Source organism: Triturus cristatus, chromosome 10 (assembly GCF_964204655.1).
Source record: "Triturus cristatus chromosome 10, aTriCri1.1, whole genome shotgun sequence".
In the NCBI taxonomy this organism is placed as follows: domain Eukaryota; kingdom Metazoa; phylum Chordata; class Amphibia; order Caudata; family Salamandridae; genus Triturus; species Triturus cristatus.
The window spans coordinates 201,129,939-201,144,419 of record NC_140593.1 but is presented as its reverse complement, the minus strand read 5'-3'; the positions used below and the strand labels follow the sequence as shown (position 1 = coordinate 201,144,419).

Genomic DNA, 14,481 nt, shown 5'->3' with positions numbered 1-14,481 from the left:
ATAAAATAAAATAAATAGATCCGTGAGCAAACTGGATGCACTTTTCAGTAGTACATTAACAACAGGATGCCTTCGAAAATAACCCGCACAAGGACAAATATTAAGCCTTGTTTAAAGGCAGAACACTTTGTATAAACTTGAAACAAGTCTTACCAATGACCTACAATGCTAACGTAAAACATATACTCCAACTTTGATTCTCGTTATTTACTGTCATTAAGACAACATGTATTCATTCATTAATGTGTAGTCTTATAGTGTTTCGTGAAAGACTTTAAATGGTTAGATCATGCGCTCTGCTCAGGTTTAAGGTCAAACTTCAGTCTCTTAAATTGCACATCACAAGCACAGATGCACTCGGAATTATGGCTCCGTGATCACGTGGCCCGAGTGGATGTGAAAACTCATGTTTAGGTTCCGGAATGCACTGGCGTGACGAAAGCTGAGGGGGCCCCACTGCAAGGTACACGGAGTGCCCCCCATTCCGGATTTAATCCGGACCTCTAAGGCGCGAGTACTGGGCGGAGGGGGCCCCCTGCAGCTCGGGGCCCCCCGAACTGCAGGGGATGCGGGGGCCTGTGTTCCGCCCCTGCCGGAATGCAGTGCACAATCGAATGTGAGTTAACAGATACAGTCGCAGAAGGCTGGGACTTGGCTGGCCCTGGAGGCTTCCCCTTCACAGATTAGAGTTAAGGGTCCTCTTCACAAAAAAAGGTATACATGTTCAGGTGTATATTTGGAACCTCCGCATGAGCGTGCTTTTAAGGTTTTTTTCTCTTCACACCAATCCCAGCGCTGGGCACAGCTTTCCTAGCATACTAATGGGCATGCCATGGTACTTTGCCTGAATGCTCCTATTGGTCCTGTGCAGAGTTCTCCATGGAGAGGAATGGAGCCTCCTGTGCAATTGCACATTTTTCTCTGCGGGGAAAAAACCCTTCCCCTAAACACCCAGCAAATCTCGGGGGGATCAGTTCACCTTTCCGTCCTGGAAAGGGAGTTAGTCCAGCCACTCCGACCAGTTCAAGGGAGGGACTTGTCAGAGTGGAACTTGGAAATACCCACAAATTTACATGTTTGTTGGCATTGTCTTTTTTTAATTTTTTTAATGCTTTTTATTGAACAAGCTCATAAGACAGTACATTATGAAACGTATATACATATACACGGTTCGATTGTTTGGTAATGAAAATAGGACACAGGAGGGATATTGGGACAAACTCTATCTTTGCAAAAATAAGCACGGTGTTAAGTTAGCAGTTCTATCTGTTTGTTGGCATTCTCAAACTGTGGAAATATGGATTTTTATGGTCGGTTATGTCCCCTATCTTGGACCCCAACGGTTTCATGTATAAATCACAAGTACATGTATGTTCCCTCCAGTTCCAGTTATGAAGACGCAAACACATGTGCGTCCACCGTCAACATGTCCTCTTTCAGATCCGCCATGAATGGGCCGGATATTCTATTCCTAAGTATGAAAGGCCACCGGCTTTATATGGTTCACTTATCCCATTTTACAGTCCAGGCGAGTAGGCCCTGATTCTGCCATTAAGCTTTTTCCTGCCTTCTGCCTCTGAAAGCTCCAGTCTGAGCTCGCATCTGTATCCATGAACTTTGTCCTACTCCCTGCGCGGCTAACGGTGCCTGACTCGGCCTGTCGGCCTATCTGCCTGCCAAAAACTGTATGTCACCTTCAAGATTATCTGCTCTGCTCCGCTCCTCATCCGATGCATTCCTGTCTGGTAGTTTAGGTAAACATTCCTCCAGCTACCGTGCAAAGGACCAGGCCTCGCTGCCCTCATGCAAGTAATTCATAGCCCTGTTACCATGGAATATTCCTACCCCCTCGCATCTAGTGTAGACACTTAGACGCTTGTACACGCACTAACAGTTAGTATAGTCAGTATAGAATAAGATTCTATCCTAAGAGACCTCTCTTTTTGGATAACACTGTTCTTTAAACATAGGATGTTAGATATGATTTGGGATTAGGTTGACATAACCCCAGACTTTTGTCTCCACATGTAGAGCTAAATGTCAAGTCCCTTTCACCCTCTAGTTACACGTCAATCACACGTCATGCGGCTGCGCGCGCATCTCTGCCAAGTATTTTTGCTGACATTGCGAAATTCTTTCATGGAACCACCCATTTATGACATCACATCTAATGACGTTCTTTAGTTACGCCTAGTTACACCCATTTTAGTTACGCATGTATGCTTTTATCTCTGTTTTCAACTGTTACGCCTCCTGCATCTGTTCCACTGTAATGTCTTTTCTATAAAACTGATTATCTGTCAATAATATATGTTCCTTCCTTCCTGAACTCTCGTGGTGATGGAATAGAAGGCCCATAATTCGAATTATGTTCCTTTGTATAGGAATAAAACCCGTTCTGAACCTCTAATACCACGGATTCTGCCTCTTATTTTACTGAACTATTATTATATATTTTCCGCATCAAATTAAGTCCCGGTAATTAAATTATTTACCACATAAATGGCGCCCGAATAGGGACACTTTCTCATCTCACGCGCCGGAGGTGCGTTGCAGGCCCGGTCTCCTGTCACAGCTGGACGGACAACAACGCGTACCCACAGGATTTCCTGTATCTCCCTCCTGCCGAGCGGGGGTAACTGAGGCTGCGATCAACACCCAGACGAGGCGGTGAGAAGTGCGAAGTATCCCGACCAGAGCCTAGCTGAGAGAGCAAGATCCGAGGTATACAGAGGCCCACCAGGTTCCGAAGTTCCGAAGTTTCGAGTCGAGTCCAGTCCGGTCCGAGTCCGAGTCCAGTTCAGTTCAGTTCCGAGGCCTTCCGTTCCGAGCTACCCGGTGAGTACCATTATCGGGGAGGCGTTCTGACGTGCACATAGGTTGTGCCGGTCAAGACGGGTTTGGGTACACAAATCCGGTCTGCACTGTTTCAGCAGTGTATCTGTACTGTTCAGCAGTATATCAAGTATGTCTAGTATATAATTCAGAATTACCTAGTTAGTGTCGAGTATTATGCTTAGTGACTAGATCCCTAAATGGCCATCATTGTTGTTCATTAAATATTAAATGTTAAATGTTTTAAATACGTTCTGCATATTGTGGTGTGAATGACTGTTCATTATTGTGTTTTGTTGTATTAAACGTGTTCAAAATTAGGTATCAGATCAGTTCTCAATATGCCGCTCTTTTCGAAATTAAGACAGATCAAAACTAGAAAAGGGGTACTCGAAGAAGCTGTTCCCATTCCTCCTAGGGACACTCCAGGGTACTTCATGTATCATAAACATGGCCTAGACGCCATATTATTTCTTGATTTATGGGTAGACTACACCAAGGAATTACCAGAAAGTCAGAGGTGGCCCGCAATTGGGACCTGGGATGCAGATTGCATCATGAAAGTAGAGGAAGAATTATGGAAAAAGAAAGCTAGACAATCACAGAAAGATGCCATTGAATTATGGCGTAAAGAATCGTATAGACGTACAGAAAAAGCACGTAGACAGGAAGAGAAGAGTAAGGAGAATTCAGATAAAATGCGAGAAAATCTACTAATTGAAGAAGGTACCCGAGCAAAAGCAGAACAAGTAGACAGACAAAGAAATGCCCTTATGAATGGTATGTATCCTCTTCTGGCCGAAGGGTTACCTAAGGCTACTCTGGAGATACCCAAAGACTTGCCACCCCCATTGTTTCCGATAAAAGCACATCCCAAAGGGCATCCCAGAACCGCAGAAGATGTTTTCCTTTCCTCTTATTTAGACGACGCAGCTCCCGAGTATGCTAATACTGCACCACATAGACCGCCTACCGAGGGGGTTCAACGCCAAGACCCTCCGTCTGTACCTCCGCAACAACAAATTCCGACACAAGTTCCGGCAAGCACATCTGTTTCCACAGCTGTACCCACACCTATGGTTGCTATATCACGTTCAACGAATCCTTTCACACCCAGCACCCCAGGCGGTGCTACAGGAAGTACAACAAACATTTTCTCCACGCCACCCAGAGTAAATAAACTTTCCTTTCAAGAATTAGCCCACCAACGTACGCCCAAACTAGTAACTCCCGACACGCTTAAGGAACTTCTAATAGATTGTAGATATGATCCTGTGCCCGGCAAAAAGGATGAAATGCTGCTGGCATCATTACGTATCCGACGAGCTGCAATATATTTAGGGAGGCTACCAGGAATGACTACACATTTAGAAAATATATATCATTTTGTCCAGTCAGGGCGAGATTCTGAAAGTATTAATAGAGCCATGGAGTACCAGAAAGTGGAGATACAGGGAGAACTGTTACGTTTCCTCATAAATTGTGTGGTCAGAAATCAAGACCGACCAGGGGTAAATCCGGAAGAAATGCAAATTCTTACCACATGGAGTCGGAATATATCAGAAGGGAGACATGATAAACGATTAAGTATAATAGCTATGTGCCGAAAAATCCGCAAAGAAGTAGAACGAATACACGAAGAAAGATTAGCAGTAGACCAGCATGAACAAACCGAAGAGGAGGAAGAAATAGAACTGCCCCCAGGACAGTTAGAAACTATGGCCTATGTAGGTAGAGGAAGATCTTGTAATAATACTAGATGCTTTACTGATCCGATACGTCCGATACGTCCAGATAATAACAGAAATTTCCAAACACCTATAATAAATATAAGGTCCCCCGAACATTCGTTCCAAGCCGCTGACAAATTACTCCGAGAATACTCGATTCTATGGACGAACAAGAATTAGCCAGGTCAGCCGTTCACTGGGTTGACAGTCCCGGAAAATATAGTGATGATACACTAGCACACACGTTTTTGAACCTCAACCCAGATGAACAGCGTTTAGCTGGTATCTACATGATTCAACAACTCCTTACATTATATAAAAGCCAACACTCCGATCCTGGTCCCTTACCTGATATATTGACTGAATTACTCACGAATAAATGGAGAGGTTCAGGTACTGAGTTAATTAGAGAAATACTAGAATCCAGAAAGCAGTACATTCTTTTTGTATGCCCCGAACATGTCTCACTGCCCATCAAGGAAAGAACGACGTATTATATGGATAGACAGAATCCCTTACGCGAAGTGCACCCGATAAAAGGTGATGACAACCAGTTTAAACGTGTGTTTGTATACACACCCATATCTAAAATGGAACTATTAGAAATGAAGAAAGTGGTACCCAGTCATGACAAAGACCCAGCGGGTTTCCACCGTGAAATTAAAGACATGTTGCTCATGGGAGAGTATACCTATCCCGACATTATGAAAATATTAAAGGTATTAATGCCTGCGGGCATTTATGAAAAACTGAAAGAAAAGGATTGGGAGGTGGGAGACCAAAAGATAGATTGGACAGCATTAGAAAACGAAGAAACAGCTCGAGGTCCAGGTCTAGGGCTTGGGGACAAGACCAAAATACTACCAGGTTTACTAGTACAGGTACTACCACGTTTATTAACTACGAAAAAGGAAGACTGGGGTGCAATCTCAGCCTGTAAACAAAAGCAAGATGAAGACACTAGTGACTTTTATGCCCGATTCGAAAAATGTTTTGGTATAAATAGTGGAATAAAAGCAAGTAGCGAATCGTATCCACATCTGTTTGTGACAAAATTAGTTGAAAATGCCCTGCCCCAAGTTAAGAATAGAGTATTGAAATTCGAGAGTACCTGGCAAGGTAACACTCCGTCACAAATGTTACAAATGCTACAGTACCATCACAATAGAATTAGAGAGGAACAAGAACATGAACAAAGACGCATGAAAGACACGAAAATGAAAATGCTAGTTTCCCAGACAGTTCCAGCTGACGGTCATAAAAAGGGTATGACACAGTCCAGTGTTTCAGCAGGTTCTGTAAAGGGGACATGCAACTATTGTAAACAGCCAGGTCATTATGTACACGATTGTCCAGTTTTAAAACATAATATCGCCATAGGTAATACAAAAGAAAGACCACGACCACTTAGACAGGATCAGAACCAACAATGAGCTCCGCAGCATGCACAGGCCATGCCAGCTCCGCAACAGTCTATGCCAGCTCCACCACCGCAGCCTATTGCTGCTACACCAACAACGACACGACAGATGTACCAGACTGCACAGTATGACTATCCTGATTATCAACGATACTCATGAAACAGCCTAGAGAGGGAACTTGGCTTACCCCTTATCGAGGTCCCTGTAGATCAAGAAGGACCTTATGTATACAGTGAACTATTAGGCCAGGATAGAAAATTTTTACTTGATACAGGGGCAAGCCGAACAACCATAAAACGTAGTGAAGTTCCAGGGGCACCCCTCTCAGGCTCACAGAATATTTCCCTTGGTTTTTCAGGAAAACCCATCATTAACGAAGTATCACAGCCTCTTCCCCTTACGATTGGTCCTTTGACACAAACTACAGATTTATTGCTTACTAAATCATGTCCAGAAAACTTGTTAGGTATAAAAACATTGAAAGCTCTAGGAGCTATAATATGTTGTTCTCCGGAAGGAGTAAGATTGTTTTTACGTGATTTCAAAGGGCACTATGTGTCCCGAGACATGGATTACCGACTGCAGACTTTACCCACACACTTATGGGCACAAGGCCCTACAGATGTTGGTTGCATGACCATTACACCATATCGAGTCACACTAAAGACAGGAGTGGTACTACCACGAATGCGACAATACAAGTTACCCCCAGATGCTGTAGTGGCTTTACTACAAATCATTGACGAGCTTATTACCCAAGGAGTGGTTGTGGAAACCGACTCCAATGTATGTAATTCCCCGATAATTCCGATTCTTAAACGAACTGATCCAAAAGCCCCGCCAGTATATCGATTGGTTATTGATCTGCGCGAATTAAATAAATGTATTGTACCACAATACCCCGTAGTTCCAGACATTTCTTCATTACTGACAGCCATTGATTCCGAAGCAACATTCTTTACTGTAATTGATCTCAAGAATGCCTTTTTTAGCGTCCCAATAGATCCGGAAAGTCAATACTTGTTCGGATTTAGTTTAAATGGACGAAGCTTTAAATTCACACGCGCACCTCAAGGATTCACAGAAAGCCCCAGCATCTATAGCCAAGCACTGAAACGAGAACTTGACAGTATCCACATGCCAGTCAACACTGCCCTGCTTCAATATGTCGATGATCTGCTGATCACCGCTAGAAGCGAACCTGAATGTGAAAAAGCCTCACTGACGGTTTTACATTTTTTGGCCGAAAAGGGGCACAAGGTGTCCCCTTCTAAGCTGCAATTCTGTGTCCAGCGAGTTGTTTACCTTGGTCACTCGCTGTCCAAGGAGGGAAGGCAGCTTACACCCGACCGCATACAGTTAATTGATAACATGTCAGTACCCAAGACACAAAAGGAGGTGCGGGCTTTTATAGGCCTCACTACATATTGTAGGCAGTGGATCCCTCAGTATGCATTTCTAGCAAAACCACTCATTCAGTTGACAACACAGGAGGCAGCCACATCGACTGTCCTCCCTTGGACTCAAGAACATACACACGCCTTTGAAAGTTTAAAGAAAGCTTTATGTCAAGCACCTGTCCTAGCAACACCATGTTACAGTAAACAGTTTACACTCTTTGTTACAGAACGCGAAGGTACTGCTTTGTCAGTACTCACACAGGAACAAGCAGGATCACATAAACCATGTGCTTATTTTTCTAGTACACTAGATCCCGTAGCTCAGGCTCTGCCTGCGTGCCTGAAGTCAGTGGCAGCGACAGCTTTAGCAATCAGACAAAGCGATGCCATAGTGTTAGGACATCCATTGACAGTACAAGTACCACACGCAGTGGAGGTTCTCTTGAACCGCACGCAAACACAACACTTGACTATAGCAAGACTCACCGGTTACGAACTGACATTGTTTCAGCCACACATAGAAATCAGACGTTGTAGTACATTGAATCCTGCCACACTTTTGCCAGTAAACGGAACAGACCCACTAGCACATGATTGTATTGAAGTTATTACTATCACGACGAAACCCAGACAAGACTTGACAGACGTCCCATTGACAGATCCAGACCTGACGTTGTATGTAGATGGTTCATGTATGAGAACAAGTACAGGAGAGCTAGTGGCCGCGTATGCAGTCACAACAGACACTGAAATTATTGAAACAAATTGTATTGATACCTTGTCAGCTCAAGCAGCAGAGCTCATCGCTCTGACACAAGCCTGTATTCAAGCCACAAATAAGAAAGTCAACATATACACAGATTCACGTTATGCATTCGGAGTCGTCCATGACTTCGGCGTACTATGGCGAGAGAGAGGTTATTTAACTTCTCACGGTGCCCACATTCAGCACGGACCCCTCATTCATGCCTTATTAGATGCAATACATCTACCCACTGCAATATCAATTATGAAATGTAAAGCTCATACGAAAGTTACTGATATCATTTCCCAAGGCAATGACCTAGCTGACAGAACAGCTAAACAGACTGCTCAAACTCAGACATCTGATATGACAAAGACAACAGTTCTGACGCCAACACATTGCATGACGGTTAAGGATCCCGCTCTTGACGTAATTGACATACAGACACATGCTACACCAGAAGAAATAAAGAAATGGACTGAATTAGGAGGGATCCAAACTGATCAGGGATGGATGACGAAGGAAAAATCTATATGGTTTCTTCCCGACTCAATGGTCCAAGTTATCATTAATACAATACATAGTCCAGCGCACCTAGGAGAAAAGGCTATGCTAGACAGCATTCAACACATTTGGTTCAACAAACATTTACGAGCAGCAGCTAAACAAAAGGTTCGTACCTGTATGATCTGTTGTCAGTTTAACCCAGGTAAAAGCATTCCCGTAGAACAGGGTGGATTTCAGCCTCCTGATCACCCTTTTGAAGTCCTCCAGATGGATTATATCCAGATGGAACGATGTCGAGGATTCAAATATGTTCTTGTAGTTGTTTGTGCTCTTTCCCGTTGGACAGAGGCATACCCGGTTTCAGATTACACTGCCCCGACTACTGCCAAACAGTTAGTTCGAGAATTCTTCCCACGGTACGGTTTACCACGTGCTGTCTACTCAGATAACGGCCAGCCGTTCTCATCCGAACTAATGAAACACGTTTCACTTTTGTTAGGTTATCAATGGAGATTTCACTGTGTCCGACACCCCGAGGCAGCAGGTCTCGTGGAACGACATAATCAAACTCTGAAAATTAGATTGTCCAAAATATGTAGACAGAAAGGTGTCGATTGGGTAGTAGCCTTACCAGTTGCACTCTTTTACATGAGAATGGTAGCACATTCTCGAACAGGGCTATCCCCGTATGAGGTGATCTTCGGTAGACCACCAAATATGTGGGGGACGCCTATACCTCGTAAAATCACTGACGTTGACTGTAATATGCTGACAGATTACCTGGTTTCCTTGATGTCTGCACTACAATCTTGTCGTTCACAGGTAGCTGCAGCCTTTCCCGACAATACCGAGGTGAAACCCCACGACGTAGTTCCCGGGGACTTGGTGTTGGTGCGGAATTTTGACCGGAAGACTCAGCTGGATCCGAGGTGGAAATCGCCTCAACTTGTTCTGCTCACCACGAGGACAGCCGTGAAGATCGAAGGTCGCAAAGGTTGGATACATTCGAGTCATATCAAGAAATTTCATGGACTACCATCCGATATAGAGACTAAACCCTGTGTTTCTTCAAAGACAGACTCAAAGCTCCCTTTGGTTGAGCAAACGAACTCAGAACTATACAGACTAAAATTGAGGTCCAGTCAGTCAGACAATTTGATTGTTTAAGTCCTCTCCAAGGTGAATCGGTTGAATTTGTCTCTGACATGTATCCTCTGGACCGGAATAGAGAAAGAAATAATCAAATGAGGTTGAAAAAACATGCGTACTGTAAATCACTGCGTAGTCATTGCACAGTGACGTTATTAATTTTATTTTTCTTATGTCTTTTAATAATCGCTGCAAGTATATTGTTGCACATATATTATCCTATTTCTAAACATATTTATAATGTTACTGCTGAACATTCTTTTAGTGAATTACCCCCGCATGAGTTGTCATATAGATTTGCGCTGCGCAACAACACTTTTATTAGTATGTTACATCATTCCCATCAGACTAGCAATGCTACAAATTGTTGGATATGTGGCCGACTCCCTCCCTATCAGAACTATAAGGGAGTTTTGCCCCTCTTTCCATATCCGTTCACACACAATGGCTCCTGTGGAGCATGGTTTAGTTTAATTAATTCCTTAGATACAAACTCAGCAGTTTATCAAGACAACTGGGTATGGGGAAACCTGAACTTAGTTTTGCTTAAAGTCTGCTACCCTAACAAGGAGGGACTTCCCAAAAGAACAGGAACTGATCTAGAAAATGAAGTATATGGATTAGGTAATTTTACACTTAACCTCATGATCCTGAACGTTGAATCTGAAGCTACACCAATTTTGCCCGCCATGTCCGTATTCCCAGTTAAAGGGGAACTATGCATAAGAAAGAATGGCTCCATACACATGGGCCATAGTAAATGCACCACTGTGATAAAATTCAGTGATCAAGGCAAGTCTACATTTAGAGCTTCTCGTCATTCCTACTTTATATGTGGACAGACCGCATATATACGCCTACCTTTAGATTGGGATGGTACCTGTTACATAGCATTCCTTCTACCACCTGTTTTCCTAGCTCCTCCTGATTATCATAGAAATACTCATTTAGTACACAATAGACAGCAGAGAGATCTCCCAATAGTCGATTACACTGAAACAGCATGGGAGAAATACACAGATTTCAATAAAGGCTTCTTTCCTTATATAGGTACCGTCACTAATAGTAAGTTGATACGTAGATTAACCAGAACCCTTGAAGCAGTAGTGAACGAAACTATTTCCGCCTTAGGCAATTTAACAGAAGAACAGTCTGCTATGCGGATTGTTGTGCTTCAAAATCGTCTTGTCCTTGACGTCATCCTGGCCGATAGGGGCGGAGCTTGTAGGGTCATCGGATCAAGTTGTTGCATTTTCATACCAGAAAATTCACCGTCAGTATATAAAGCCATAACCCGCCTTCATAAGATTGTAAGCCAGATACACCAGAATCCAGGCACCTGGACTTGGTCCGGTTGGTTCTGGGGCGTGTTGTCAGCCTGGGGATGGAGAATACTATCCTTCCTAGGTATTGGCTTTCTCATACTATTCAGTTGCTGCTTATGTCTACAATGTGGGCCAGCGATTTGTGGTCTATGTGCCACCTCGTGTATCCCACATCCAAGTTTTCGTTCAAGATCCCGGAAGAAGAAAGAAGAACAAATGATGTTATATGAACAGATCGATGGATTGATGAAGATTGATATCTCCTAAGGGCAAGTAGGGGACAAGGAGGGAATGTGGAAATATGGATTTTTATGGTCGGTTATGTCCCCTATCTTGGACCCCAACGGTTTCATGTATAAATCACAAGTACATGTATGTTCCCTCCAGTTCCAGTTATGAAGACGCAAACACATGTGCGTCCACCGTCAACATGTCCTCTTTCAGATCCGCCATGAATGGGCCGGATATTCTATTCCTAAGTATGAAAGGCCACCGGCTTTATATGGTTCACTTATCCAATTTTACAGTCCAGGCGAGTAGGCCCTGATTCTGCCATTAAGCTTTTTCCTGCCTTCTGCCTCTGAAAGCTCCAGTCTGAGCTCGCATCTGTATCCATGAACTTTGTCCTACTCCCTGCGCGGCTAACGGTGCCTGACTCGGCCTGTCGGCCTATCTGCCTGCCAAAAACTGTATGTCACCTTCAAGATTATCTGCTCTGCTCCGCTCCTCATCCGATGCATTCCTGTCTGGTAGTTTAGGTAAACATTCCTCCAGCTACCGTGCAAAGGACCAGGCCTCGCTGCCCTCATGCAAGTAATTCATAGCCCTGTTACCATGGAATATTCCTACCCCCTCGCATCTAGTGTAGACACTTAAACGCTTGTACACGCACTAACAGTTAGTATAGTCAGTATAGAATAAGATTCTATCCTAAGAGACCTCTCTTTTTGGATAACACTGTTCTTTAAACATAGGATGTTAGATATGATTTGGGATTAGGTTGACATAACCCCAGACTTTTGTCTCCACATGTAGAGCTAAATGTCAAGTCCCTTTCACCCTCTAGTTACACGTCAATCACACGTCATGCGGCTGCGCGCGCATCTCTGCCAAGTATTTTTGCTGACATTGCGAAATTCTTTCATGGAACCACCCATTTATGACATCACATCTAATGACGTTCTTTAGTTACGCCTAGTTACACCCATTTTAGTTACGCATGTATGCTTTTATCTCTGTTTTCAACTGTTACGCCTCCTGCATCTGTTCCACTGTAATGTCTTTTCTATAAAACTGATTATCTGTCAATAATATATGTTCCTTCCTTCCTGAACTCTCGTGGTGATGGAATAGAAGGCCCATAATTCGAATTATGTTCCTTTGTATAGGAATAAAACCCGTTCTGAACCTCTAATACCACGGATTCTGCCTCTTATTTTACTGAACTATTATTATATATTTTCCGCATCAAATTAAGTCCCGGTAATTAAATTATTTACCACAAAACTTCCAAGTCAAACAAGCCTTGAAATGCTGACTTTCCTTCCCTTGAGAAGAATGTGCAACCAGAGATTTCACCACATTTAACTTTCTGATTAAACTATTGGAACTTACATGGAGAGTTGCCTGCAACTTTGTATACTCAACTCCTTTGAACCAGAGGTCAGGAATACATTTATGTTTCTTTGTACTTCTTCATTTTATGCACCTACCAACTACGGGAGGCAACGTTATTTAGAAATCTAGAACCTTTACATGTAACTGTTAAGTTTTAAATGAGAGTATTTCTCAAATATCCAATGTTCATGTATAAAAGTGTTGGGTATTACACTCCGTGGATCAAATTTACGGTTTATGCCATGCTATGTTTACATGTGCAGAGGTTGTACACAAGGATATTTATCCATAACCAGAGGACAAATGCAATAGATTTATGCTCTGTAATAGAATAACAATAACAAGGAATTGTGAGGATAAACAAAGTTGGTATTTTGTTTGTAATGGTTTTATAATATAATCTGTGAGGTGCTTTTAGTTTCTATGAGCAACACGCGGAGAACACTAAATTTTCAGTTTGCACAATTACACTTCCGTCGATCAATTTGAAACAGTTTTTAATAATTTCACAAATAATTACTAGTATCTACCAAGGCAATATGTCTGTTGCTATAAAGAGCAATTCATGCCAGATGACTAACATTGAGGTGAAGCAGTTCCTTGTTTAGAATGTGCTTGGTGCGTGGATTGCTTCTTTGAAGTGCACATTAGGGTGAGTAAGTAGGTGTATTGCAGTAGAGGTGAGCAACGTACTGAGACGTAGCTAGACACTGCAAGAAACAGTAGAATAATGCAATGTTTAACAGTTTCTTCTTGCATGTCTAGCACATTATCAGTGGCCAATGTTTATAAAAGTTCATTAGAGGAACCAATCTTTCATATAGGCAGTAGAATCTCTAGTGCATTGTTGGGTCTTGCTCAAGAATAGCAAGTTCATATTTTTCTGACATGGAAAACTGTTTTTCAATAGACCAAAGGTAATCTGTAATCAAAACTGTTTGAACTAAGCAGTTACTTGCATCGTATGTGCTTGGAATTGCTTTCTCACCACAAAAATGTGCTTTAGACCTTTGCCTAGTGCTACAAAATGGATTCCGCCAATTTATCACTCCCAGACTTTTTGCTTTTTGGATCACCTGAGTTATGGCCGTTTCAAAGTTGGTGACTTTGGGGCTCTGCAAAATATTGCCCCCATGGTGGGCCAGGACCCCGCACCAGCTTGTTAATACATTCTTTTGGGGGGTGAGGGCATGCGTGGCTCCTCTGTCCCTATACATGAATTGCCCCCGGGGACCTCATCCCCCCAGGGGCTGACGCATACAGGCCCAACTCCAGGCCCCAGGAATCAAGGAGGATGTGGAAGTGCTGTTCCCCCTCCCTCAATATCGATTGTCTCACCCCTGTGCCCAGTGCCTGGGCTGAGCTGGGGACACTGCCGGACGCTGCACCCTGACCGCATGGAGCAGGTAGAGCGCCCAGTGTCTAGGGGTGAGCGGGGCGGCCACTGTAGGATGCTGCACCCTGCCTGCATGGAGCAAGTAGGGAAAGGAAGGTTGCCAGCTCCTGCACTAGCAAAGATATAGCCAGATGCTCTGGGGAGCCGGAGAGCTGTGCGGGAGTGGCATCCCCATGTGGCTGCAACAACAAGGAGCGGGAGAAGCGGGTGGGTCTTCTGAGGATAGTACCTTGGGGTGTCATATTTACGCCTGAAACCAGGTCCTAGGTGTGGATGAATCCTGAGCACTCCTTAGCCAATGGGGTAAAAGTTCCTAGGGGCAAACCTGTTCACTTTTTCAGTAGTTTCTGTTTCCA

At 43.5% G+C, this 14,481-nt stretch overlaps 1 protein-coding gene across 4 annotated transcripts in view; it reads right to left on the bottom strand.

Annotated features, from left to right (window-relative positions):
• Positions 1–14,481, bottom strand: part of AGMO (alkylglycerol monooxygenase) — an 890,221-nt gene that overhangs the window by 868,916 nt on the left and 6,824 nt on the right. The window contains exon 1 of one of the 4 annotated variants that reach the window (XM_085630811.1): positions 8,812–9,852. The exons of the other annotated variants lie outside the window; for them this stretch is intronic. The gene's annotated coding sequence lies outside the window, so the exon portion shown is untranslated. Of the gene's footprint in view, positions 1–8,811; positions 9,853–14,481 lie in introns of those variants that run through there. 4 annotated transcript variants of the gene reach the window in all.